Raw genomic sequence first — 26,749 nt, 5'->3', positions numbered from 1 at the left:
TTTATCCTTTGTGTGGAGAGGCTGCCTGCAGAAAGGGATTCAGTTTACATTGTTGTCAGTCTGGCAGGAACTGAGTAACTGAGGGTCAGTGTGCCTTGTTCAGCTATTCAAGAAATAGCATTCAGCAAGATCCTTCTACAAATATCTAATTGGCTTCTCAGGCTAATGTAATTAAATCAGCTTCAAACACTCGTTTAGTTGCCAAATTGTTTGAAGTACAGTAGAACATAGGGATATTGCCAGGGAGATATGGATTTGCAAATGAAGTGAAATATAAAACTTCAGGGCCAGAAAGAGAACTGTACTGAGGAAATAACAAGGGTTTTCAATTAAGAAGTGGAGTTTTATCTCTGATAGTTATAATACTATTAGCATTATAACAGTTATAGAATAAAGGTGAATATATAGCAAAGAGGAGTTCTCTGAGGACTGCAAGCACACACCTGTATTAATAAAGCTTACATTCCTGTAATCTCTATTAATATGATTTACTGATCTTGCAAAATGCAATCCCCATCAGTTGTCCCACTCACCAAGGCACTGAATCATGTAATTTCAAAGGGATGTGAGCACATACTTAAAGTTAAGCCCATATAAGTGGAAAGGGATAAACTTCAGCACATGCTTAAATGCTCATTGAATTGCAACCTACATTCTGGTGGCACCTGGCCCATTTGCAGGGGTAATTTCACAACTTTTTGTTTTGTCTGCAAGCGACTCCGTGTTTTTCTGTGCAAAAAACACATCTCCACTTAAAATGGAGATAACTCCAGGTATAGAAAAAAAAAATAAGATAAAGGTCATGTTTCATGGACTTTTTTCAAATTTGGCATCACCTAACCAAGACAGAAGTCTAATACAGAATGTATATATGTATATATGTATATATATATATATATATATAGTAATCAATGATCACATTTCACTGCAAAAGTTCCCCTTTTTTCCATTTCTTCCACATTAATCCCCAGTGATTTTTCTGAGAACAGAGTAAAACTCTCTTAATATCTGACCTACAGTGATTTGATCTCCCAGAACAACAAGATTAGCATTATCTGTCCTGTCCTTCACATTTTACTGTGGAAGGAATTACTAGGTAAAATCTGTCAGTAAACAAGGTTGCAATAAGAACTCTTCAGTATGAAAATAATGAGTCAATTAAATGATCCCTGTCTCACTTCCCTGTAGGAATCAATGGTCATAGCTAGAACAGCACAACACAAAGAATATTTAAATTTTTTATTAGAAAATAGGATAGGAATAGAAGTGAATAAGAAAGTGATTCCTATTGTAAATATACTACTAAGAGGAAAAAAATTGTTACAACTTTTAAACTGTTTTAAGTGGATTGACACAGTGAAAATGAAAACCTGACGAACAAAATGCTTTAGAAAAATACAGAAAATCTAAGGTTGAGCAATTGCATCCAACTGAGAGATAAAAGCCCTCAGTATGTCTGAAAATTGATCTTGCAAGCATAGAAAGAGCATTCTAAGTGTAGCCTGACAGGTCTTTCAAGGACCTGAGAAACATAAAGGCAATTGAATACAATTCTTTTCTATTTTAATTAAAAGGAACATTCCATGCAAAGACTTAATTTGCCAGTTTCCAGCCTAGACTGAATTTTTATAGCTGAATTTGAAACTCTTCAAAATAAGGGTTTATATAATGGAAAGGCTGACACAAGCCTGACTTCAGGGATGAGAACCACAGCATCAGATTTTCCTCTCTTGGTGCAGAAATTACAAATGGCTTCAAGCAAAATTGAGGTAAAGAAAAGATAAAAATGATCAGTAGCTTTTTAGATGCACCTTGAAGAAAGCACTTTTGAGTGACAAATAAGATCAGATTCTAAAGTACATAAAGCAGATGTTTGCCAGCATCACGAGAAATAGCAGGGAAGAATTCTTTTCCCTGAGGCAGATCTTCCTTGGACATGCACTGGGAAGGAAATTGAACCTAAAAGCAAAGTAAAGCAGTAAAGCTGCCCTGAAGAAAAGTAGTAACAGGTGCTGGCAATGCCACAGAAAGAGGAAATGACCTCTTTCAAGCAGCTCTTGGGCAAGACAGTGTATGATAGCAAAGCAGAAAGCAGTTCCCTGACATAATTGTTCCTCTCAGGATTTCAGCAAACATCTCTTGGCTTGCTTGCAACTGTTTGCAGAAACAGGAGCACTGCAACACTTCAGCAGCTGCATGTCTGCAGGATTGTAGGAAAGCTGGATATAACCCTGAGCTTCCTCTTTTCACTCTGTGCAAGGGAGAGGCTTGTGTATTAAGGTCTTGTTTCTGTCAAGATCTATTCAAAATCACGTCTATTTTTATTTCAAATAAAGCTTTTGGGGTTTGGACTGTAAAACCATCTTTGTCTCCTTTTAGGGAGTTCACTGCAGGGGAGTCTAGGTTGTTCCACTCCAATATCCTGGCTGGCTTTGGATACTCGGTCTCGATCTGTGAGTTTGCTTGTCACAGCGGATGACAACGGGAATTTAAAGAAATCCATGCAAGCATAGAGATTTTCCCTGATTCTCTGTTCCCTGAATCCCCAGTGGTGTTGGTTTTCAGAAAAGCAACTGAGTGACTGAATGGAAATTGGTGGTTTCTTTTGGAAGTTTAGGACAAGAGTTAAGCAAATAAACAAATGCTGTAGACCAGAACATTTAAACTGGTGCCAAAATAAACCCAAACAAATGCTGTAGTGATTCAAGCTCTGGAATTGTACATATCAGAGTGTTCACAAATGTTTTCACTCTTTCAACAATAACAACAACAGAAAGTTACCACAGGCATGGGGTGAGTTATCTCAGAGTTAGAATTTTCAATTGGGAGCAGTACCAGCTATGGCTGTGTTACCTTAGTGAGATTATGTGACACAGAGCAGAGCACATTCTCCAAGTGTGTCAGTCACACACAAATTCTCTGAAAAGCTGCCTGGGCACACCTTTGCTTCAAAGACCAGAACTCCTTTTCTTCCATCATAATAGATGCTTTCCCAACCCTCCTGATGAGGAAATGCCCTCATTTCTATCCAAAACCTGAATGCCCAAAACTCTTTGCCATTCTGCACATTTCCACTCTGCATTTTTTCAAGGAAATACATTTAAATTATGATTGTGAAAGTCTCTCTACTTTTTCAGTACCAGGCTAGAGATGTATTTTATATTATCCCTTTTCTGCTTGTTTGGAGCCAAGTGTGGAGGAATAAACCACTTGGGAATGACAGTATGAGTGAGCTGTGGGAGACTGCCAGACTTTATTACAAATAGAAAACCCACTCAGAGTGGGACAAAGTGCAATCTGAACTATCTCAAAAGGCAGCAAGCACATTTCTCTCAGATTCAAAACCTGTCTTGCCTTTTTTCCCCCCTCTCCTTTTGATTTTTCTGCACCTCTGCATTTCTTAGGTCTGGTCATGTCTGAAAGCAAAATAGTGACTTTTGCCAAAAAACCTGTTGTCACAGGATTTCCAGTACATTTTGGCAGGTGCAAAAGATAGATCCCTGCATGTTTACCCAGTTACTGTGAAAACTCCAAGCCTTCAGAGATTCCTCCAGTGCAAGTGAGAATATGAGCCTGAAGCAATTTCCTTCCTTTTATATAAGCCAGGGTCACCTTTGAGTTAAACAGAATCCAGAAGGATTTTCAGCATGGGTTTATTTCTTCTGATTTCTATTTCCTTAGTTCCCTTTCTGATTTAAGAATCATGAAGGGAGCTACAGTTTACCACAGCAGGAGGGCACAGACAAGTATAGGAACCTATGTTAATAATAAAATTATCTGATCTGGGTTTTTGTTGGAGGTGCCAGAAAAAAATCAGTCTCATACATCCTCTCCAAGAACTGAGGATCATTAATAGTAGCATATTTTTCACTCCTTTTGAATGTATGTGCTATCCCTAAGAGCAGCAAAATGCACTCGTTTTTCCTGTGTTGTGGTGCTGTTAGAGGCAGGGTTAGCACCTGCATACAGAAATACTGAAAAAATACCACACTGAATGAAAAAAAGAAAAAAATAAAGCAACTTGCAAAATGCATTATTTTATGGGACACCCACAAGCCATGGATCCTGTTTGACTTTAAATCATTTATAAAACATTCTTACTTGTTTGTTTTTATTTTATTTCCAGTGGCAGAGAAAGTTTTCAGAAATGTCCTATGAAGTTATAGCAGGTGATTATCTTCCTGAACAAAAAAGGATATATGATTTTTCAAATTTCAATATGTCTCTGCTACTTCAAAGTGCTTTAGTAACCTTTTGAAATACTCACAAAAGCAATCAATTTGTTAAGATGAACATCTTCTGAAAAACAAATGAGTCAGCATTGCTGTCCTTACTTTCATTCCTAAGAAGCCAGATTTTAGATATAATTTCTGGGTTTAGGTTCCATGCTTTGCTGAACTCAAAACAAAAGCTCTTAAATATGTTATTAAGGGAAGGGGTGAAGCACAACAGCATTATGCATTGTCTACTTTGCTATGAAATGAACCTGAAATGCTTTCATTGACCTTTGCTGGCTGTTGTCTATAGTGTAACACTGTTTCAAATACCACTTCCAGTCTGTGTAAAATCATTTGAGAGGTGTAAATGTAATTCCTGGAGGGTGCACGACAAAGTGTAAGCATTACACTTGTCATCATTCAGAGCACAGAGGTTACATGCAGAATGCAATTGGGAGCAATATTAGGTACTCCCTGTGAATCAGGAGTGTAGTAAAGCAAGTAAGGAGGAAGGATCATGATGGTTATTACATTGATTTTTTTCCATGAACAAAGATAACTTTTTAGTCTCTGGGGAATGTCAGCTGCCTAAAAGAACACAGACTGCTTGAAAAAACTTACATGAAACTGTATCACAGGGCAAACAATCATTTCACTGCAGTGGGTAGAGCAAGAAAAGAGCTTGTATGCACCAGGAGTGTGGAATAGGCAATGGAAAGTTAAGCTGCAGAGCTGAGTGACCTTTGAAGCAGTTCTGAAAGAGGCTCACAGCCTGCAAGTGCCAGAAATCTCAGAGGGTCCTGGAGCTTGACATGTCTGACTCCTCTGTGCTCAATCTTCCAGTCACCAAATCTGACCAAGAATGAATCCTGAGCTCAAGAGCCTTATGATTCTTTGCATCCTGATCACACTGATTTTATTTCTACCCTCTGGTAAGAAATCTATGCTAAGAACTACACTTGCCTTTGTGAACTAAGAATTTCAGGTCTATAAGTTCTGGGCCTCAGCAACTTCCTTGAGACCAAGTGTGCTCAGGAATGTGGCAGAACCACACCCCTTAAAACACAAGTCAAAAAATGGTCAGAAAATTATTAAGCTTTTAACTGCCCTGGAAGATTCCAGAAGCATCCTGGTACTTAAATGAGGGGGGTTAATGCGCTAATAAAAATAACTGCTGTGAGTTGAAGCAGACTGTCAGCCCAGTGTGGTCTTTTGAAAATTACAATGAACCTGCATGTGAATCCAAACCCACCCTTCCCATTGTGGAATCAGCTGGGTGGAGGCTCTTCAATTCAGACCTGAACTCTGCCAATGTGCAGCCAGCAGAGTTTTTGTGAAAAGACAAAAGGAGGGGAAGAAAACAAATTGGGTGTAGCTACTTGGGGATTTTTATTTGTCTGGGTGGTAAAAAGCTGAGGGCAAAGTGCGGACAGTTGGAAAGCAAACAGAAAGCTCAGCCAAGCTGTTCCTCTGCTTAAAAAAGGAGAAAATAAAGAAAAGAGGAGTTTGTGCTACTGCTATGAAGCCAAATTGAAGTGTTCAGATGTTCTACTTGAAGAGCTTTGGTGAAGGTCTCTGAAATGGCAGGGACAGTTAGAACTTCTGCCACCACAGATGGTGGCTTTCACACTGCCACCTTCTCCTACATCAGACAGGATGAATGTGACAGTGCCAGATACAGAGGACAGGCGCACGGTGGGGAGGAAGGAGAACTTCCCTGTCAGCAGCAATGAGCACTGAGATGAGCTCAGCAGCCACCTACAGAATTCCTGCCCTGGTGGAAATCTTCCAGAGAAATGCAAATGCCTGTGTGCCTCCGACAATCCAGACCAAGCCTCAGGACCCCTCCTGTTTCCTGAAGAGCCATTTGAGAAAGCATTAAGCTCAGCTGAAATCAGAAATAAATCTGCTTTAGAAACAGAGAAGACTGACCCACACACAAGCATGGAAACTACACATTAAAAAGTGAATGGACCTACAAATCAGTTTAATAAAACATCTCTGGCTCCCACTGATTTATAAGAGAGAGAGAGACAACTAATTACTCCAACACTTCTATACTGTACTTACTCCTCTCTGCTTTGAGAGGTTCAGAACAGTTGTACTTTATGCAAAGGTATTTTATTTCAGTGGTAGGATATGCAGCTATTCTGGAGAGGGAACAGTGCTAGATTTTCACTCTTGGCCAGGGCACACTAATTCAGGGTGCCAAAAGGCAAAGGCTGTTTCTTTAACAGAGACATCACATGTTGGTTTGGTTCATATTTGAACAATTGATTTGGAATTCTCCTTCCCTAAAGGATTTAGGCTTCTCTCCTGTCCTGAGACCTCAAGGATTGTTTCCCATCACACAGCAGTCCCAGCCAAAATGGAACACCTAGACACATTTCCGATTTTCATATAGCAGTGTGATCACTCTGTAGTCATTTCCTGATTCTGGTGCACCAAAAAGAAACTGTCCTAGTTTTTTATGGAGTAATTTGAGCACAAGACATATTGTCAGGTCTGAAAGGCAAAATATGTGGCAAGACAGGTAAAATTGAAGCTGGTGGCTAATTTCCATTTTGCTGCCATTTCAGATCCAAAAAGTGCAATTATTTTTATCTTTGAAAAGAAAGACTTAGCATTTAATTAACAGAGTGCATACTCACCACACAGTCAATCCACAGGCAGTTAGATCCTTGCACTGGCAGAAACGGGGTGTGCTTTGAGAGAGAGAGCCGGATCTTAATGACAGGAATGTTTCTGGAATGATCACAGTGGCATGTTGGTTAAGAAAAAAGCAAACCACACTTTTCACTAGTTCTTAAGTTTTTTTATTTTGTTGTATCAAATTGGATTTGCTTGGATTTGGAGCAATTGAGCCACAACACTGGGGATTTTCAAGAGAGTAAATAATATGCTTGATTCAAAATCACAGGGAAGGGATTTGGGCTGAAATACGGAGTTCATGAGGTAGAAGCAGTTTGCTACAATCTCAACATTTGCATAAGAAAATTTGACACACTCCATGTTTGCCCTGCTCTGACCAGTAAGTTCAAGCACAAAAAAAGTCAGTTCCATATATCCCAATTTGTTTTACCAACTATTTATTAATGAGCAGGGTATAGTCCGAAGTAGAACTATGTAATGAGATTATCAAAAGGCAGCATTTGCTTGGATCATCTATTGCAAATAAGATTGTTTCTGGCACTGTTCCTCAGTCTAAGAGTTCTGCAACTTTTGGAAAGATTTTGAAACCCAAAAATATCAATAAAATATTTTAAGAGTATCTTTTTGCTTTCAATCATTCCTGTTATGTACTTGTTCTTAAATATATCATCAAACAAAAATAAGCAGATTACGCCTACCTATGGCCCACGAATGTCTGGCAGTCAGATATTTATTTTAACTAGGGGTTTGTAATTGTGAGAAAGGCATTGCTGGAAGCAGTGAACAACGAACAAATGTCTGGCTTTATTACAATAAATATCTATTAAACCTTTCTCAAAGGGTTTTCTCTGCTCTTCACAGTATACTCTTGCTCATATTTTTAAATAAGATATTTTTTTGCTGAGATGTGGTTCATAACATCGAATTTGGATGAAAGCATGCTCCTTACAGCCCTAGCTATTTTCCAATTCGTGACTCAAGCTGAATTATTATTATTAAAAGGCAGACATTGAAGACATAATCCAGCTTGGGCATTTCTGTAGAAGGGACATTTCACTAGGAAGTTTTTACTTTCTTCCCTGAGCCAGCATTTAGTTAAAAACATCCCTGTACTACTGACATTAACCAGCTTTTTCTTTATTACCACTGGCAAGCAGCAGCATCTAATATACCTCAGAATGCACTGTGAGGCAGCAGGAAGAAAAACTCCCATATGTGTGTTGAATGGTGGCAGGGAAAGAAAAACGAAGCAGTATGAGACAAACAGCACAGGAAGAAAAATTGTAAGGGAGATTATAAAGTTTTGTGAGGCCCTGTAAGGACAGTGACATTAAAAGAGAAAGATTTTAATGCAAGACTTTAACTTCAGATGACAGACTATGTGATATCAGGAGAAATTTCCAGTGCCAGAAAATGGTCTCAAATGCTCTCCCATCTAAGCCAAGTATAGCCTTGGATAGGTGGTCCTGTGGGGTAAATGGTACAGAGAAAGACACCCTGGGAATGAGCAGCTCTGGGAATTCCTGCACCAGAAATGCACCTAAAAACACTGTGGAGAAATCTAACACATCTGTATGCCTGCTAAAACTAGCTACTCTTTGTCCTTTTTTATTTATAATGAAAATGCACATTAGAATAGCTCATCATAGAATGTTATGGAATTGGAAGGGTCCTAGATGTCCTACCCCCTGCCATGCGCAGGGACACCTTCCAGTCTCCCAGGTCGCTCCAAGCCTCATCCAACGTGGCCTGGAACTGTTCCAAGGACCATGGGGCAGCCTGTGCCAGGGCCTCACTGCCCTCACAGGGGTTGTTTAGGCTGGAAGGAAGCTGTGGCAGGCAGAAGGAAATCTCGGCCACGGCCGCTGGGCAAGCTGGTGTGCACACATCGGCATGAAGGAAATCGGCAAACCGCTGGCAGGAAGATAATGGTTGTGGCTGCCCACATGTGGCTGCACTGCTGTGGAGCATTTGGGTTCCCTTGGCCAGCCTTTTCACGCCTTTGCTGCTCTGGGCCAGGCCTGTAACTGCTGGGGAGAGCTGGTGCACTCCTGTGCTCCCAGTGCCAGTGGCAGCATGGAGTGAATTCACCCTCTTATCCTCTTGTGGGGAATCTGAACCACACTGACAATGCTGTTCCCATTTTAGGGATGCAGCACCTAAAGCACACACTGGGACCAGGTATACAGAGAGCTCTCAGAGAAGCCCAGTCCTCCTGCTCCTCGTTTTTTTAACAACATCACCGCTAAAATGTGTGATCTGCTCTATGAGGCTGTTGTGCTCAGTCTTTTTGATAGCAGGAATGTCACACTGAATCAGACATTTTCTATTATGGACTATCTAGCTCCTTTCTGAAAACTATTGGAAGCACTCATATTCTTTAGTGACTTCATCTTTTTCAGATCGTAAATTACAGAAAATTGATTTCAAATTTACAATCTCATTACTAAACTCTAAACCACCAAATACCAAAGAACATTTGTTTTTTACTCAGTTAATTCTAAGCATATATTCACGGCTTCTGGTTATCTGCTAATTAATTAGGCCTGGGTCCTATACCACCCACTGATTACTGCCTGATGTACAACAGTAAGTCATTAAAAATCTTTAACTGAAGTCCTATCAATCATTCTACAATAGTTCTTCACCAGCTTGTAATTTATGTACTGTGTTTCTGCATAAACAATTTGTATCTTGTGTTCCTAGGTATGAAACTTGTAAGAAGTAGATTTTATTTCAGCACCAGTCTACTGTAAATACTCAAGCTTACAGGATCCAGTCTTCTGCAAAAAGAATTGGACACAACCATTCTAACTTCTACTGTGTCTGAGGTGTTTTAGGAATTGTCAGACATGGAGCAGGACACAGAGTACATGTACAACTGAAGTGAAATTAAATGTAAGTAAATATATGGTGATAGCGGTGAGGTAAAATCCAAAGTTCCAAATTTTTACCTACTACTTTAAAAAAAAAAAATTGGGATATTTTGTAGAAATGACAATGAGTGATGTTTCTCATTGCTGGATGAATAGCACTGTATGTGGCTGCATTAAATCATATTTTATATACATAGCTCCAGCTTCCAAAGTTCCAGATGGCACCATACAACCTCCATGTCCTACCACTATTTCCCATCCCAGAGTCTATGACCTTGACCCATTTTATCAGCTGTGGCTCAGTGATTGCTCCCAAACCATGGCTTGGCCTGGTGGCTGTCCCTGCCCACTTTGCCTCCTGCACTGCCACAATTACCCTGCCTGAGTGGCTGAGTTGGAAGCTCTTTCTTGCCATTGTGTTTGTTTATTGGAACCAGGTTTCATTAGCATCTCTGCAAGACAGAAGACCGCATCAACAGATTTAAAAGCTGCCAAAACCTATAAAATCCAATCAAGAAAACAATCCCTAAGGGAGAAAATGATTGAGTGCCTATAAAGGTACCAAGTTCTTCTACCCAGATGGATTTTTTTTTAATTGAACTCTGCTCTATAAAGGCACTTACGGTGCAATTGTGGCACCATTGGGTGAGGCATCATTATCTGGGAGATAACAGGACTGTTTACAAGGAGAGAGAGAGAGCTGGGGGCCACTGAGTGTGTTAGCAGAGTGTTCCATTTGAGTACTTTCAGGTCACATTGCTTCCATTTCTTATGTGATCCAACTGTAAAAAAAATTAGCACGCATGCTAGGTAGAAAAACAGACTAAATAAATAAAAGAAAGTTCTCTTTCAAGCCTAGGAGGTTTTTGCAGTATTTGTAATTAGTAGTTAACAACATAGAAGATACCTCTTGAAGAACATTTCTCATTAAAAACCAGAGTTAAAGCAAAGTTTGAGTGAAGAAAGTACATAGCTGTGGCCAGTCATACTGCACAAACACAGTGTGTTTGCAGGTTTGAGACAAATGAGGGGGAAAACAGGGAATATTCTTGATAGTATTGTAAATATTTATGTTGCAGCAAAGTATCCTTGGCAGCTTAGGCAGAGGTTTATAAAATATGAAGACAGAAAAGTCCAACCTTCTATCAGATGGGGTTTGGCAGAACATGACCAAATAATTTACAGATTATGTGAAGAGATTACTTGACTCATCCTTGTAACACAGCAATCTGTGGGCTGAATAGAGACAGCCCTTCAGATGCTGCAGGTTCTTTGGAAGGAAGGAAGCATTCACCTGGGGGGAAAAGCAGTGTTTAGGTACACCTCTCTTCTGTACGAAGTGCCTTCCAGGCTCTGTTCTATTCCAGTACCCCTCTGCAGACCCCCAGGAAGGCAGGATGCAGATACAGGTATGTATTCTAGCTGGCACCATATCTAATGTGTGCTGCCCAGTCTGACTGTCCAGGTTACAATGGGACAGCCTTGGCAAGGGGTCAGAGATGCCAAGGAGCTAGAGGATAAAGAGGGACATGTCTTCCACTCCTCTCCACATGCAAGGAGTGCTTGTAAGTCAAAAATCTGCTATGGAATGACCACTTCTGTGAATAAAGCTATTTCTGAATGTTTACCTGTTGCCTTGCTCATTTGAACTGACTGTTCAAACTTACTCAGTAAAAGAATGGAAGTTCTGTAATGACCTCTCCTCTTGTTCCCTGGAAATAGCTGATCAGCTTTTGTGAGCAAAACCCCTCAGCTCAAAGTGTCTCCTGGGGAAGCCTGACTCCTGATCTCCTCAGGAAATTGGCAGGGCAGGGAGCCAGTTATGGATGCCAGCACAGCGCAACAAAAACACACACAAAGGATTTTAATAATGGTAATTGCAGTAAATCCACACCCCGGGGAGCAGGTATGTGCTTTTTGGACAAGCAAACCACAGTGGGGAAGTCTCTGGCTGTAAAAGCACAGGCCATTGCAAGTAGGTGAGAGGAGGAGCAGAGTAAGTTGTGGCAGTGGCTGCAGTTTCCATTAGGAACAGTGTCTGGCTTCCCAGGGGTGACTCCATCTGTGGTCAGACTGAGAAGGCCACAGAACAGCCAACATTTTGCTCCTGTGTTACCACCTCTACCCAGGCTGGCTAGCTATGGAGAGCTCAAGTAACTGGCCTGAGGCAGCAGCTTGGAACAAGGGTACAGAAAAGATGATAATGGTTTCTGAAGACAGTGCATATGTAGGAAAAATATCCCCAAATTTTCTCAAACTGTTTTCTAGTGCGCATTCATTGTACCTGTCATCATTAGAGTTTTGTGACAACTCTTTACATTCTCATTTTTTTGCTTGAAGCCACCGAAGTATCCAGAATATATCAATTTACTTACCTTGTTTTTGTTTCCTCATGATAAATATTTCAGAAAGTTCTGATTTCTCATTATTATTACCACCTTTAAGCCTTTTCAATCCTAACTTTTTCTTTTGGCATAAGTGTGGGAAGCTGCCAAAAGGACAAATTTTGACAGCTCTAGCTCTTTTTTGTTTGTATTGATGAAAAGTATCTGTGCAGAAGAGAAAACGTTCTTGTTTTGTAAATGATAATGAATATCTAGGTATGCAGATGAGCATGTGGGTACTGTGCTGCTGGAACAGAGAGAACAGGATATTCTGTCACTCAGAGCTGAGCAGGAACTGCCTACCTGGCAAAAGGAACCAGCACACAAACAAGTGACAGTTTCTGTGTGATTGCAGAGGTCATACAATGTGGGAAATGGAAAGATAAAAACTTCTACAGATACAGGAGGTTTTGGTCTGTAGCCTTGGAAGGAGCTTAGATTGATGTAAAAATGTACACAGACATTAAGTAGAGAAATCATAAACTTATATTTCTATAGTTGTAAGAAAAAATATGCCTTAAGTAAGTGAGAAACTGTATTGTTAAAATGGTGAAGGGTTTATAATGTAGGGGTGTGTTTGTATAGGTTAAGCTAAGAGTTTAGAAAGTATGCGAGTAGCATATGTGTAGACGTAACAAAAACCCATTAAGCTAAAGTATCTGCAGTGCAACAAAATTAAGTAAAGGTGATAAGTTAAAAAAGCAAAATAAACCTTGTAGCAACTGTCTATTAAGTTAGAAAATTCTATATTGTCTTATAACAAAGAACTTGTAACTACTTTAGGCTATAGCTGACTACTTACTCCTTTAAAATCTCACAGCCTCTGAGACTGATGTTCACCTGAGCAATAAATTGTTCTTAATGTGACGAGAGTTCCATTCCTTCATTAAAAAACAGTGATAATAATAGTTCAACAGGGTTTTATACTTCCCAAACTAAACTCCCACTGCTGCATGACACAACCCCTCTCTGAAAAGCCATTTGGTTTGGTGTTTCTCCTCTCCAGGCGTTCAGGAAGCCATACATTTATGCCTGTTACCCTCACAAATGAACTGCTGTATTTGAAAAGTATGTTTTTCAAATCTTTTCATGAGCATAACACAGCAAATTACACAGATGTTAGAGACCTGATGACACAAATTTTATGTTATCATGTCCATGAAGGAAACCCGCACATTGCTCTAAAACCTGAAGTCAGATCAGCCAACAGCAGCACGTGTGCAATGCCAAAGTCATGCTCCAGGGAATCAGGATGCCATGAGAGCTCTGCCAAACACAAGAAAACAAAACACAAGCACCACAGAACAAAAGCAGGAAAAATAATTTAAGCCAATGCAGTCTAAGGAGAAAGAAGTCACTAATACCAGTCTAATAAGGCTGCTAGTTCTCAAGCATATCATCTCTGATTTGGATGTGGAGGTTGCCCTTCAGAAATGGGCAAGGGGAGGGAAACTGCTCTTGGGGATTGATGTCCAATTCTGTGGGTCATGAGACTCTCATGTGCATGTGAGATTCCACTCATTTGTAATTCCCACTGCACAGAAGAAATAAGCTCTCCTTTAAAAGGCCTCTACATCATATCAGCCTTAATTCTATCATTCTCTGTTTTACATTTAAAAGCTCTGGAAGGCCACCCAGCATTTTGGTCAGGGTACATACAGAGATCTGCATTTTCTTTTTCCCTTACACTGACGCAAATAAACAGAAGTGCTATTTAATACAGGGCTAAATAAAAAGCAGAACAAACAGAACTTCCAAACAAAAAGGAACAGCACACTTTGTTAGGGAAAAGAACCCCAGATCTCAGAATGGATAAGGAGGGATTCTGTTCAAGGGACAGAAAGGAATAAAATGCCAGCATGAATTTGTGAGGGAGCAATTATGCCAATTCAATTTACTTGTAGAACACTGAGTCTTAGGATCACAAAGACAACACAAGTTATCCTTGAATTTACCAAAGTACCACAGTGTTCATGAGACACATTAAAAAAATTATTTCAAGTTAACACTGATTAAACCTGCAGTAGAACATTATGATCAGTTTGGATGCTGTGTTTCAATAAAAACTTCGAACAATTGGATAAAGTTCAAAGGAAATCAGCAGAAATTGTAACAGGTCTGGAAGATATAGTCCAAAGGAAATAATAAATGCTGGATTAGTATTATGCAATGTTAGTGCATTCCTGCTCACCTAATAGAAGTTAGTGCTGTGAAATGGAAGAGAGTGTTTCTTTCTTCATGTATATGTTGGATAAGACAAGGCAAAAAGGATTGAATTGGATCAAGGAAGATTTATGAAAATCTTCATATTATAAAAAGCCTTGCAATAGCAAGACTGGTTCAGGAGGTTTTGGAACATCAGCACTGGAAAATTAAGAAAAAACCTGACAGCTGTGTCAGGAATGACAAATACATTTAGTACACTGCTGTGGGGGAAAGGGAATGGACTAAATGATCTCTTAAAGTTTCTTCCAGCCTTGTGATTCTCTGATTTCATGGTATGTTCCTTTATACCACAGAGCTACATCCTTAACATTGTACTGTTTAGAGCATTTCTCTCAGGAATTATATAATTTTCTTTTATCATTTACACTTATTATAGTCCATTCACTTCATATTCAGTATAAATATTGCAACACTGCACTCTACTAAGTGAGTTTTTTTATTTCATTAAACATTTCCCTCTGTGAAATACCCTCTTCAATAAAGCATGGCAGCAATAATAAATGACCCAGAGCAAGAGGAGGAGTGGAATGGGAAAAGTATAGCAGGAGGAATTCTCCTGCTTCATAGATGTTCCATTAATTTATTTCCAGCAGGCAATCTCCATTTCCCTCTCAGCAGTGTAAGCCCTGAACTGTGGCTCAGGAAACACTCTGATGGTAGAGGCTCAAATAAACGCCTCACAATTTTCTACTGACACCTCCTCAATAGTTAAAGTGGTTCCTCTGCCAAATGGGTAAAGGCACAGAGTTCACATTAAATATCACTATATCCATCAGCAACAAAATGCAGAGTTTCAACATTCAGGGGTGTTGATGGAAACCAAAAAAATTTTTGGTGAGATGTAGTGACTGCAAGCTGAACAGGTGACACCACTGCTGGAAATCCAAGGAACCACCCACTGCTGAGTCACCCCCAGCCACTGCCATCACTTTCTAGCCTGGACAGCATTAATAACACAACATTAATCTCTTTCAAATGCTCTCGGCATTTAGCTCTGCACCTCAGTTCTGAGCTGCTTTGCAGTCCCTCTTTCCACTGTGGAAAGTCTCAAGCCCAACCCAAAATTTGTTGGTCAGCACTGAAAATGGGAAAGTCCTCTAATATTCTCCTTTTACAATTACAACATCAACAGATCGGGGAGCGGAAAGTGCTTGACTAATATTTATGAATGAAGGCTTACAATGCTTTTTCCTTTTCCCCAGGCACAGATCACTGACAAGAGAAAAAATCCAAGAAGAGATAAGTGATTTCTCAGAGTTACAGAATCAGCTTGTGGGAACACTTAGTTTTAACCACTCTTTGCCCAAACTCTGCTATTCCTGCTGCAGCCCCCAATAAACACACATCCCCAGGATTACCAAAATGTCTTTAGGATGCAAATCCCTTTCCATACGCCATTTTTTATGCAGAGGTTGTTTGCCTTCACTGAAATACCACATATGCTTAAATGTCTGAGTCACTTCATCTCAGCCTGTTCCTTCATTGTTGGACTATGTTTTCAAGGAGAAACCTTTACCAGTCACCACTGCAGAGCATCTATTTAAAGGAGCTGGAAGTACCAGTTTTCCATGGCCTTTTTGAACATGTTCTTTCATTCCAAATCCAATTTGGATTCTTTCAGATCCTGGAAAGATCACTTGAATTTTATGCTAAACCCTTTATCGCAGCAGGACTAAGGACTCCAACAGAAATGAAATACAAATAGTTTGCTGTAAAGAGGGAGCCTTTTACAGACTTGTTTTCAAGGTGAATGTTTATGTACAAAATACCAGTTCAAGATTCAGGTTTTCTTAGAGTGCTGTAGCAAAAAAACAAAAGTATTTTAGTGTGTTTCAGAACTTGGTGTTCAAAATTGGACAGATCTCAGGTGCACAGGTTCTTCTATACATTTGCCCTAAGATCTTCTCCTTGCAGAATCGGGTCCTTTTGTGTTTTTACACAAAGATATCTGTTTAGAATTTGGGTAATCTCAAAACCAGAAGAAATGAACATATGAGCAGTGAGAAATCAGTGTCAATTCTGGAAAATGAACCTGGGCAGAAAAGAGATGAAGATGTTGGCCTGTTTCCTCTATCAGGAGGTGTTCTCTGAGTCTGTCATTTTGCTGTCCACAGGGAAAAACAGTGAGATTTCCATGTAAACTTACATCTTGAGATTTTCATCAGCTGCATCTCTGGTGCTTCTATGAGACATTTAAGAATGGCAGCTTTGGTATATTTTTAAAAATCAGTGAAGTGGTAAGTTCAAAGCAGCTTCTGACCACACTGTGCTTCAGAACATTTAAGAAAGCTTAATAGACCATTGAGTCATTATCCTGATATTTATAACATTAAGAATAATAACATCCTGAGGGATGAGAGGCTACAGAGAGCATGTACAGTCATCCTCTCAGAGAAGAGCTTCAGCAGAGGAAGATACTATTAGAATAATATTCCTGATTACAGTCAAGAAAGGACATAAAATGCAGAACACAGTGCATTCTTCCCTCAGCCTTTTGGGAAAGTAGTACTTCATAAAATGTGAACAAGAGATCCACAAGAAGATGTAGAATTCAAATGAGAACCTCAATTATACACAAGCATCCACTCTATGCTGAGACCTCCATTAGCAGATTCTGTAAGGACTAAGTAAAAGCAACAAGTGAAAACCTGTGCAGGTTTATTTAGACAGCCTGTGGTAATGGAGTTTCTAATGCATCTGTGTCATACTGTTTCTCTGGGCAGTCAGTGTTGCCTTATTGGTTCTTCATACTCATCTTTACATTTAATTATCTCCTAACTGGACAGTGAAATGCTGTGTAAATATATTTCTGTGGTCATTCTTTGCACTGTGTGACACAGCTGACCCTGAGCTAGAGCATCTAGGGTCATGCAAATTTGTAACCATAGAAGACAGTCTCAATCAAATTTAGGAAATGCATGCTATTTCAATATTCAATAGTTTCCATCACTAAAGCTCTTCTGAGGTCACTGTAATATACTTTGTGTGCTTTTCTTTTTAATTATATGTATACAGCTCGTATCTCATTAGCCACATACCTGTCATGTCTCTGCTCAGAGACTGCAGTTCAGTTCCTGACTATTTTCCTTCAAAGATGTGCCAGGAAAGGACTTTTGAAGAAACATTAGTACCACCGGAGTTTCCCAGGCATTGTGTGAGGGGCACTGGAAAAGCAGCCCCAAGAGCTCCTGCCACACAGCTCTGTCCTTTTGCACAGATCTGCTCCTGGCAGTGTCCCACACAAGGACTCTTTATGTCAAGTGCCCTAACTGGGAAAGGGGGGCAGCCAAACGTTCTTGAAAAGCTTCTGTTCCCAGCATTTCACTTCACATCCCGTTTCCAAAACACTGAATTTAAATGTCACTTAGCTAATCCCTTCATACATCGTTATTCACTGTAGAGCCAAAGAAGCAGTTCTAATCTTTGAACTAAAGAATGAAAAAATGCTCTCAGGGCTGTTTACATGACAACAAAGGTTTGCCAAACCAGATGCCTTTCCCCAGGCTGGCTGCGCAATCCTCACAGCAAGGAGGAAGCAGAGCAGCTGCAAATATTAAAGTTCCCAGCTCAGTAAAAGGAAATCAAGATGAAGAAAGGAGAACAGGAATCTTCAGGACTGAAAAGCTGGTTTTGGAGAGCAGGTAGAGGCAGTGTTAACACGACTGAGCTAAAGTCTATTTTCCTGGCTGCTCCTGTTCTCCAGGACAGGAGACAGCGTCAGCATCCCTGCCAGCTCTCTGAGAGCCTCCTGAGGCAGGCACAGAGACTTGCCCGGCCTGCAGGCAGCCAGGAAAATCCAGGAGCCCTCCAGTGGCCAGAGCTGCCTCAGCTCCTGCCACGCCTCCTGTTCCCTTACTTTACCTTCCCCGCGCGCAGCTTTAATGGAAAGATGTGCTATTTTTACCCGTTTTGACACTGGTGATGGATGGAGTCCCTGACAGGAGTCAAAAGGCTGCTATTTTCTTGGGACTACTCCTTGGCTTTCAAACTAGCTTGTCCTGCTTTCAGATAACCCAAATCTTTTTACTAACCATGCATGCTGGAAAGTATTGCTTTATCTGGGCTTTTGGGAAATTAGGGAAGTGATTTATTCTCTGGTTATTTCATTAAAAAAATAAGTAAATTACATTGACGGAAAACTTCAGTAGCTTGGTAGAATTTTAAGTTTGCAAACTTAAGTATTTAATGAGGTTCATGTGTCTCCTTGTAACCACCAGACTACTTACTCAGAATACTGTGCGCTCTCTTTTTTGTGATATAAATTCAATTTTCTTCCACTGCAATGCAAATACCTTTATTCCATAGGTTACAGGAACAGGTCTATAAAGAAGACTGAACACTTTGCAATGTACCAATCTCTGTGGTGCTCAGGGATCAATGTACCACTGACCTCCAATAACACATGGCCACTACTTGAGAAGCATTAATGGTCCTCCTTAATAGTCTCCCTTTTACACGTTGAATTGTGCTCTCCTCTGCAGTACCCTCAATATTTCACCAGGTTACTTAGAAAGCAGGGCCCTACCCTTTGTAACAGAACTTGCTGAGACAACACACCCAGAGATGAAAAGAATCTGGATTCTGCAGATATTATCAAGGCACAGAATAATCATGAAGTGCAGGAGGAGCTGACACATATTTCCCCTTTTCTAGAGCTTCAAGGGAAAGCAAATCTCATTCCTGCCAGCCAGTCTTTTATGTAATGTCCTTATTGTCAAGTGCATGCCCAATAATGAGGAAGAGAATTGCTGCCCAGGATTTTGGCATGACAGTGATCAAACACTAAAGTCCCTGCATTTCCTTATGAAGACATGAAACTCCAAGGCAAGGTGTCATACTTCAGACAACCTTCAACTGGTGATGATGTAGATTCTTTGGAGAACTTACAGAAAAGCAGAAGGCAATGTTATGTTATTTTTTCCACATTTGGTACTGCATTACTTTCAGAAAAGCACCTCACATATAGATTACAGATTACAGAGGCAACATCTGTGCTCTCCCCAGAACTGCATGTGGCTGATTGACTCTTCCAGAGGAACTGACTGACTCAGACAACTTTATAAATGGCTGTAAAGATGCAGTTACACCTTTTCACCTAACTACACATCCCAACTGCAGTACCCCAGGTGTCTGGGACACCCTTCGATCTCTTCAGCACACTTTGGGCCAGATTCTCTACTCGCAGTGAATTTGCCCTGCTTTACTAAGCTATAGACCCAAACTGGTGTATCCTGTTTAACAGGAGACAAGGAATAGCATACTGTTCCCTAGATGAACATCACACTGGACAAAGAGCTTTAGGAATTACAATTGTTAAGTTTTTGAAACCCAGAAAATTATTGCCATATTTTTGATATAAACATCACTTCTTTATTTCTTTTAGCTGAGAAAGTAATGGATCACTTCTATTCTCCTTACTTCTAATTCAGCCTCATGGAAATCACTGTTTTTATACTGTGGCTGAATTTGCTCTGTCATAATTTGAGATGGCAGAGAGACTAGAGAAGTATAACAGGTATTCTTGCTCAAAACCACCTACATCTGCCCTCCTTTGTTAATTACTATTTTATGAGATATTAATTCTTGGTCTGGATGACACATTGATATAACCACAAAGACTTGGAAGAATTGTTCCTGCTATAGAAAGACCGACTTAAGTGTTTTTACTTGCTGAAATAATTTTTAAGGTCTCATTCCACAAAACCTGCAAAATGCTATTTCAATAATAATTCTTTTAGCTCTGCAGAAGAATGTGAGTGTGCTATAAATAAGCTATAGCTCTTTCCTGCTTTATAGCATGCAAAGATTAGCTTTTTCCAGATACTACTTACTGTGAAGTAAATATACTGGTGTCCTGCTGATAAGACCATTATTTCTTTATAGCTGCAAATAAAGCCTGTTCCCCCTTATAGATATCTCTGACAAGCTCCTGAAAATATGCCTCACACAGACACTGCCAGTGAGTCACCTGCTATATTGCCCCAAGCGTAGTTGAAGCCTCTGTACTTTTAAAAGTGTTCCCACAAACTCAGCTCACCTCTGCTCTTCACAGCCTGTACCTGAGGAATAAAAATTTTGATGGGGAGTCCATAAACCTGGCCAGCTGCTGCCCAGCACTGGGAAGGGATTTGCAAAGGTGTGAGGCCCTTTCCAAGAGAGCCTTTCCCAACGATCCTATCTGAAATATCTCTGTGGATCACAGCTGTGAGGGCAGTTCATGCAATGTGTCCCTAGTCTGGAACCCCAGAGAATGGCTGGTTCTGTTCTAGTTATGCACTTCGGCATGGACACAAGGAATTCTTTTTCATGGTCCCAGGTGCAGCTGGGAAAGAAACAAAGTTTGCCAAGAGTGCAAGAAATGTCAAGACAGCAAGTGCTGCAGGTGGCACTTCACAGCAATTCAGCAGGGGCGTCTCTGATTCAGGATCAGAGCTGCTACATGTGGAATTTGTCAGCAGAAAGAATCTGAAAGTGGGATAGGTCTTTCAAAGGTGAATGATGAAATTTATTTCACTTAATCAATGGCTGCAAAAGCATTAAGCTCACAGTGCCTAAAAGCCTGGGGTGTCTACAGCAATGCTTGGGGGCTAGAAAGATCCTGTGATTTTGGCATGCAAAACCAGGACTCTGAAGAACATGAGAAGTTTGCTGTATATTCCAGTGGCCAGCTTGGGGCTCTTCTGCTAACAGAGGAGTTTCCACGCAAGGCATTGAGCTGACCAGATAATCAAAATTCCTTGGAATAGCAGTAAGTAAACCAAAGGGGCTGCTGGAGCTCCAGGGCCCCTGGACAGGTTGTGATCTGGCTGACTGTCCTGGACAAGAATTCTGCAGGAAGAAGGTTCTGGTGCCAGGGGCTGCTGTCATCCAGGACTCCTGAAGTCCTGCTATGTGAGGTTCTCAGGAGTACAAGCCACAGCTGGTGGGGCTCTGAGAGAGGAGGGTGGGAGCATTTTAGCCATCCTAGCCATGTGAGCCCTCAATTAGCAGGCAGCCATTAACCACCTCTCCCACTGACATCAGCCATCCCTCAGCTCTCTCAGTACCTTCCAAATGGGATCTTTGACTCCAGCTCTTTGAGTAGTGTCCATATGCTGAAGGGAGAGGGAAGCTGTAAGTAAATGCAGCAATTTTTCACTTTTTCAACGCGGAAAAGCATTGCATGCCAAGAAATGTCCTCTTTGTACTTGTTCAGACAAGTTGCTAATGTCTATATTGCAAGATTCAAGAGATAAAATAATCTCTGTCCTGTGTGCACATGTGGGAAGGAGAAGGGCTAGCAGAATGTAAATTTTGACTCTGTTGAAAGCACAGCCCTGTGGGAATAACTCCCTACCATGCTCAGCTGCAATGAGGAAGCACTGCTGGAAAGAAACAGGAGAATCTTCATGAGTGCTGCTTTTCCCCTCTGTGCCTGGTGGTATTTAGCAAATCCGTCCCCACAGTTTTATTGGTGGATTTGGGAGTGATCTGTTCTCCAAAGGGGTGGGAAAGGATGGCTCTTTATTTCAAACACATGGTGAAAATGCTCAATATAATGTTGGGAATTTGCAGCTGGGAACCAGATAGCAAAAAGGATATGAATTAAAAAAAAAAAAAAAAAAAAAAAAAGCCCAACAATTAAATCATAGCTCAAAAAGAAGGAAGCAAAATCTTTGCAGCTGGAAGAGGGCAGGAAGATAGAATGGATTTGCACATTCCATTTATTTATTATTCCAAAATAAACTGAAAACCAGGCTTAGAAGTGCAAATGGGCAGCCCAGCAGTGGAAGGGTGGGCAACGGTTGTACAGAACATTCTTTAAAGATTAGTCACTTTAATGTGCCCATATGTATCTTCGAAAAATGCATCAGATTATCTGTGGGTGTAAAAGGCAGAAGTTCATAGAACTCAATTATTTATACCAGCAGATACTCTAGATAATGTTTCTACTCCTGGCAAACACCAAAGTATGAAAACTTGACAAAAATACACACAGAATAGCAAAGGGGGGAAGAGCAGACCTTGCAGAAAGTGCTTCTCTTCCTGCTAAAAATACACATTAGATTTTCCTTTTAGTTTAAAAAAGATTTTGCTCTAGAAGTCTACTTTCCCCAAGCTGTGCAGCTAATTTTAATGGCTTCCACACATCACAACACTAAACAATTGTGCCAGCCTGCCCATTCCTAATGGGGTGTATTTATCTGTTTGCTTTCCAAGCAGTCACCAAGGTGAAACTGATCTGGCAATATCATACTGAGAAAAGAAAACCAGTTCTGATGCCCACAGATATCATCCTGGGTGCAACCTTTGGAGAGTAACCAACTCAGCCAGGTCCTGTTAAGAATATCTGTGAGAACTAAGTGTGTATTTGTAACCCCAGCTACCCTTGGGTTCCTGAGTCCATCTGTGGTGATTCTGGCATTTTCTCAGTTTTGTCACTCCTCCCTTGTTAGAATGATAATTAATTATCATAGTCAGAAAAGAGACTTAGTCTAAGTTATACTAAAAGCAAAAAATCAAAATGTCTCCCTACCAGACTGCAATTTTCTCTTTCATTTTTGTGGACAGTGGCAATGACATTTAATCAGAGAAGGGGGAGGAATCATTGATGCAGAGCTGTGTGCAACAGGTGGGTAAAACTTTGGCATTATTCTTCAGCATTTGGAATTTCACATTCCTGCTTTTAACCTCTCTGTTTAAAGATAACTACATATGTGAAACTCTAAGTATAATTCATTTATCTAGGGCTTTTTTAGCCCAGCTCACCATTTACTATTAATCCACTCTTCCTGGTATGAATCTTCTGCTCATCTACTTTTGGCATAACTCCCTATTTTTCTTCAGTATTTTTTTAGAAAGAAGGTGAAAAGGTAAAGTAGACATATTATGCTTAATACACACAAGCTGTGACTAGAGTCAGACCCATTTTTCTTTTTTTCATGTCTTCCAAGAGGGAAAAGAGAGAATTTTTAATCAATAATTTAATCAAATGCAAACCTGCAAACTTTTCTCTGACACACCAACACAAAACTGGAATCATAAAAGCTTGAGAAAACATTTCTCAAAAAAACCCATTGTAAAGGACAATTAACATTTTGCAGTTGTGTGAAGTAAACTTTTTACAGGACTTAGACCTTTTGTGCCAATATTTACCAAACAAAGCATCACAAGCCACACAGTGACCCAAATTTATTTGCCTTTTACAGCCATGCAAATCCTTCTCAACCATAAAGAACTATACTATTTCAAAATAAATCTGGCCTCAAATAAAGATGTGAGATTATCATCCTGCTTGAGAAATGTACACTAGAACCTGAGAGAAAGAATTCTTCTAAGCAACTCTGACATGGTATTTGGACAGCTGTTTAATAACAACATAAAATCCTGCTAGTTGAGTTCTATTATAGTTTCTCCTTGTGCTTCCAGCTGGCCTCTGCCTGGTCTAAGGGGAACAGAGACCAGAGCCAAAGATACACATTTCTCTGTGCAAGAATCAGAGAAAGGAAAGGCTGAGAGCCAAATCAGCCCTTCTACTGCTGGGTGCCTTGGGCTGGAATTCACACCAAGACTGGCCAGAACTGGCCTGGAATCCCATCAAGAAATGCAGACACAGATGTCACACTTCCACACATGTGGTCCAAGGCCACTGCAGTCTTTCCATGGCTCTTGGGTCTGACATCCTGACCAACCTCCTTCTGGGGATGAGATTCTGACCTCTTTGGAAAACCCAGCTTTGCAAACTTGCCAGACCTTCACCAGGGAGAACTGACTCTGATGTCCCCATAGGAAACCTGGGCCCCTAGCCCATGACAGGAAAGTGTTGTGATACATAAGAGCTCACTCATGCTTAGATACGCGTAATGTCATTGGGGAGGGTGAAACCATCTGAAAAGGAAATGTCAATTCATACAGCTCGTTTGAAAAGCAGCACTGGAAGCATGTTTTATCTGAATATGCCAATCTATTCAAGTAAATAACTCTGGAAATGCATGGTTTTTATATTCTTTTGTTTCAGGAGAAAGCACAATAGCTAAAACATGTCACTGCAAAAATGAAGTGATTTTGTGTTTAAAATACCAAACATTTTTTTCTTCCTAAAGTATTCTGAAATGCTAGCATTTTGTTCCACTCCCCAGTGTGACCAGACTTCAGAATTTCTAAAACTTCCCCTGAAAGAAACTTTGGTTTTGCACAGCCCCAAAATACAGATTGCCAGCTCCTAAAGCATTTTATGATCTGTGTCCTGCAACTATAATAGAGGAGAAACAAAGTCTCTAAGAAAGCCTCACTTATTTCTTGTCCCAGTCTGGCAGCCTCTGATAGCTTTCATTCCTAATAATATTGCTACCACACCACAGAACTGAGCATCAGTGCAACCTCTCACTTCTTTTGTGAATAGAAACCCTGCCGTACTGAGGAAGCAGAGACAAGCAGCAGAGTCTTTGGCTCCATCAGAGCATACACACGTTTTAATGTCATGTGTTAGCAGTAATGTAAAACCTCAGAGTTATTTTGCCCTAACCATGAATCAGGGTCTGTGCAGAGTAAGGATGACAAGCAGCTGATACAGGAGCTCTGTATATGAAATTTTCCTTTTCCCATTGCCCCCCCATACTGATTTCTTCACAATTGTGCCCAAATGCATTTGCCTGATCTGGAGTCTCTGCATCATGCCTTCATCTTTAATCACTGTTCTACAGAACCTGATTTCCTGTCTGGCCATCACCCAGAAATGGCTCTTGGGTAAAATGAGAAAACATGCCAAATAAGCATTTAATATATATCAGGTGGGATTTGATATGCTTCATATGGAAAGCTCCTCCTTGATTTAAATACCTGTCAGATCAAGTGTCTTGAGTATTTTGCATCACAAGCCAGGGTGCTGGGAATGAGTCCCTGAAGGTCCTGCCCCAGCTTCCCCTCCTGGAATTAACTCATGCTGGGCAATGCACACTTACTATAACTCTGTGCCCACTCCTCCAGTTCAATGTTTTATATAGAACTCTTTCTGTTCCTTTGGAGGCACATTCAAAGTAACATTTTGCTGAAGCAATTATTAGACTTGTCATGGGTTAGAAAAAAGTCATGGTAGTTCTCATTTTTTGCTCCTTCGAAGTGTTTTTTTACTATTAATGGATGAATTTCCCAATCTACTCAATTGTTCCCATGAGCCATTTTCCACCTAACTAAACTGCTCCTAATATCTACATTTCAAAGTCCTGTTTTGCATATTTGCCTCAAGGTAGTGTAGATTAATGTTAGCACCAAAAACCTCAATAGAACCGAAGGTACCAGACATATGCAGGGATTGTTCCAATGTGTGTCATGTTCTGTGGGAAAGACACCAATAAACTCTCCAAGTTGGGATGCAGCAAAGATTCCTATCTAGATATCAGTCCAGCCATTCAGATGTAGGTGCAGGAAAATTCACTACAACTTAACAACTCCCTCCCGAATTTAGTTCATTCTAATACAGTAATATGCAATGTCCTGGATAGAAATTATATGATTAGTCATATTTCATTTTACCTTGTTAGTAACAAGAAAAAAAAAAACCCCAAACTCGACGCAACACCACCTTGCAATACAGAGAAACTGAAACTCAATTACATTTCATTCAGGACAACAATTCCTATAGTTTTTCTGTGAAGCACCCTTGGTTTGCACAGATCCCTATCACCCTGCAGCATAACTCCCTGCTGTTATGCAGTTGGAATTAAATATGGGAAGCCAAATCTAATGCTTTTGTACTTTTAGAACACCTGCTTCCTGCATTTATTGGCACCTGAAGAAATGGACTTATTTCTCACATATACAACAAAGAGAAATAAAAGAAAATGGAAATTTGGGCTAGATTTAAAGTGATACCATACACATTTAAATTCCAGCAGTGGATGACTGGTAGCTTCCTCATGCAGTAGAAAGCAGTATTTAGGCCAGGAACCACTGGACAAAATCTACAGTAAATTAAGCAAGACATCAGTTTAGAATATCCAAGAGGCTTCTGCCATCAAAACCCTCTAACTCCATCTAAACCTTACATTTTCTGCTTGCACTCAACACCTTGACTAATGCAGGCTAAGGTGGCACATTCATGTGAGACCTTGTGGTTAAAAGCAAGAACATAACTGTGATAGTTTTGCAGTTTGCCCATATGGATGGTGGCACCTTTCTGACTACTGAATAAGTAACAATAAATATTAATGGTACATTTTGAAAGACGGTTGTCAAGCCTGGACTGCTTGCAGGATGGCTGTAATGTTTGCTGGGGAAGAGAATGTGGTGTTCAGATGATGGAAAACTTAAATGAAGTGGCTGGATAGAGGTATGAATTAAAACAACTGAGCTAAGTAGAAAGAAGGAGGTTTGAAGTTAGTAAGAATAATGGATACCGTGTGAACTGACTGGTACA

General features: G+C 40.3%; 1 protein-coding gene across 3 annotated transcripts in view; it reads right to left on the bottom strand.

Annotated features, from left to right (window-relative positions):
- The window catches only part of ARSJ (arylsulfatase family member J), a 117,140-nt gene that overhangs the window by 66,178 nt on the left and 24,213 nt on the right, over positions 1-26,749 (bottom strand). For all 3 annotated transcript variants that reach the window (XR_014955259.1, XR_014955260.1, XR_014955261.1), the window contains one exon: positions 6,869-6,962. The gene's annotated coding sequence lies outside the window, so the exon portion shown is untranslated. The remainder of the gene's footprint in view (positions 1-6,868; positions 6,963-26,749) is intronic.

Source organism: Lonchura striata, chromosome 4, assembly GCF_050655825.1.
Source record: "Lonchura striata isolate lonStrDom1 chromosome 4, ASM5065582v1, whole genome shotgun sequence".
NCBI lineage: Eukaryota > Metazoa > Chordata > Aves > Passeriformes > Estrildidae > Lonchura > Lonchura striata.
Note: the sequence above shows the minus strand (reverse complement) of the source record. Positions and strands in the feature narration are given on the sequence as shown.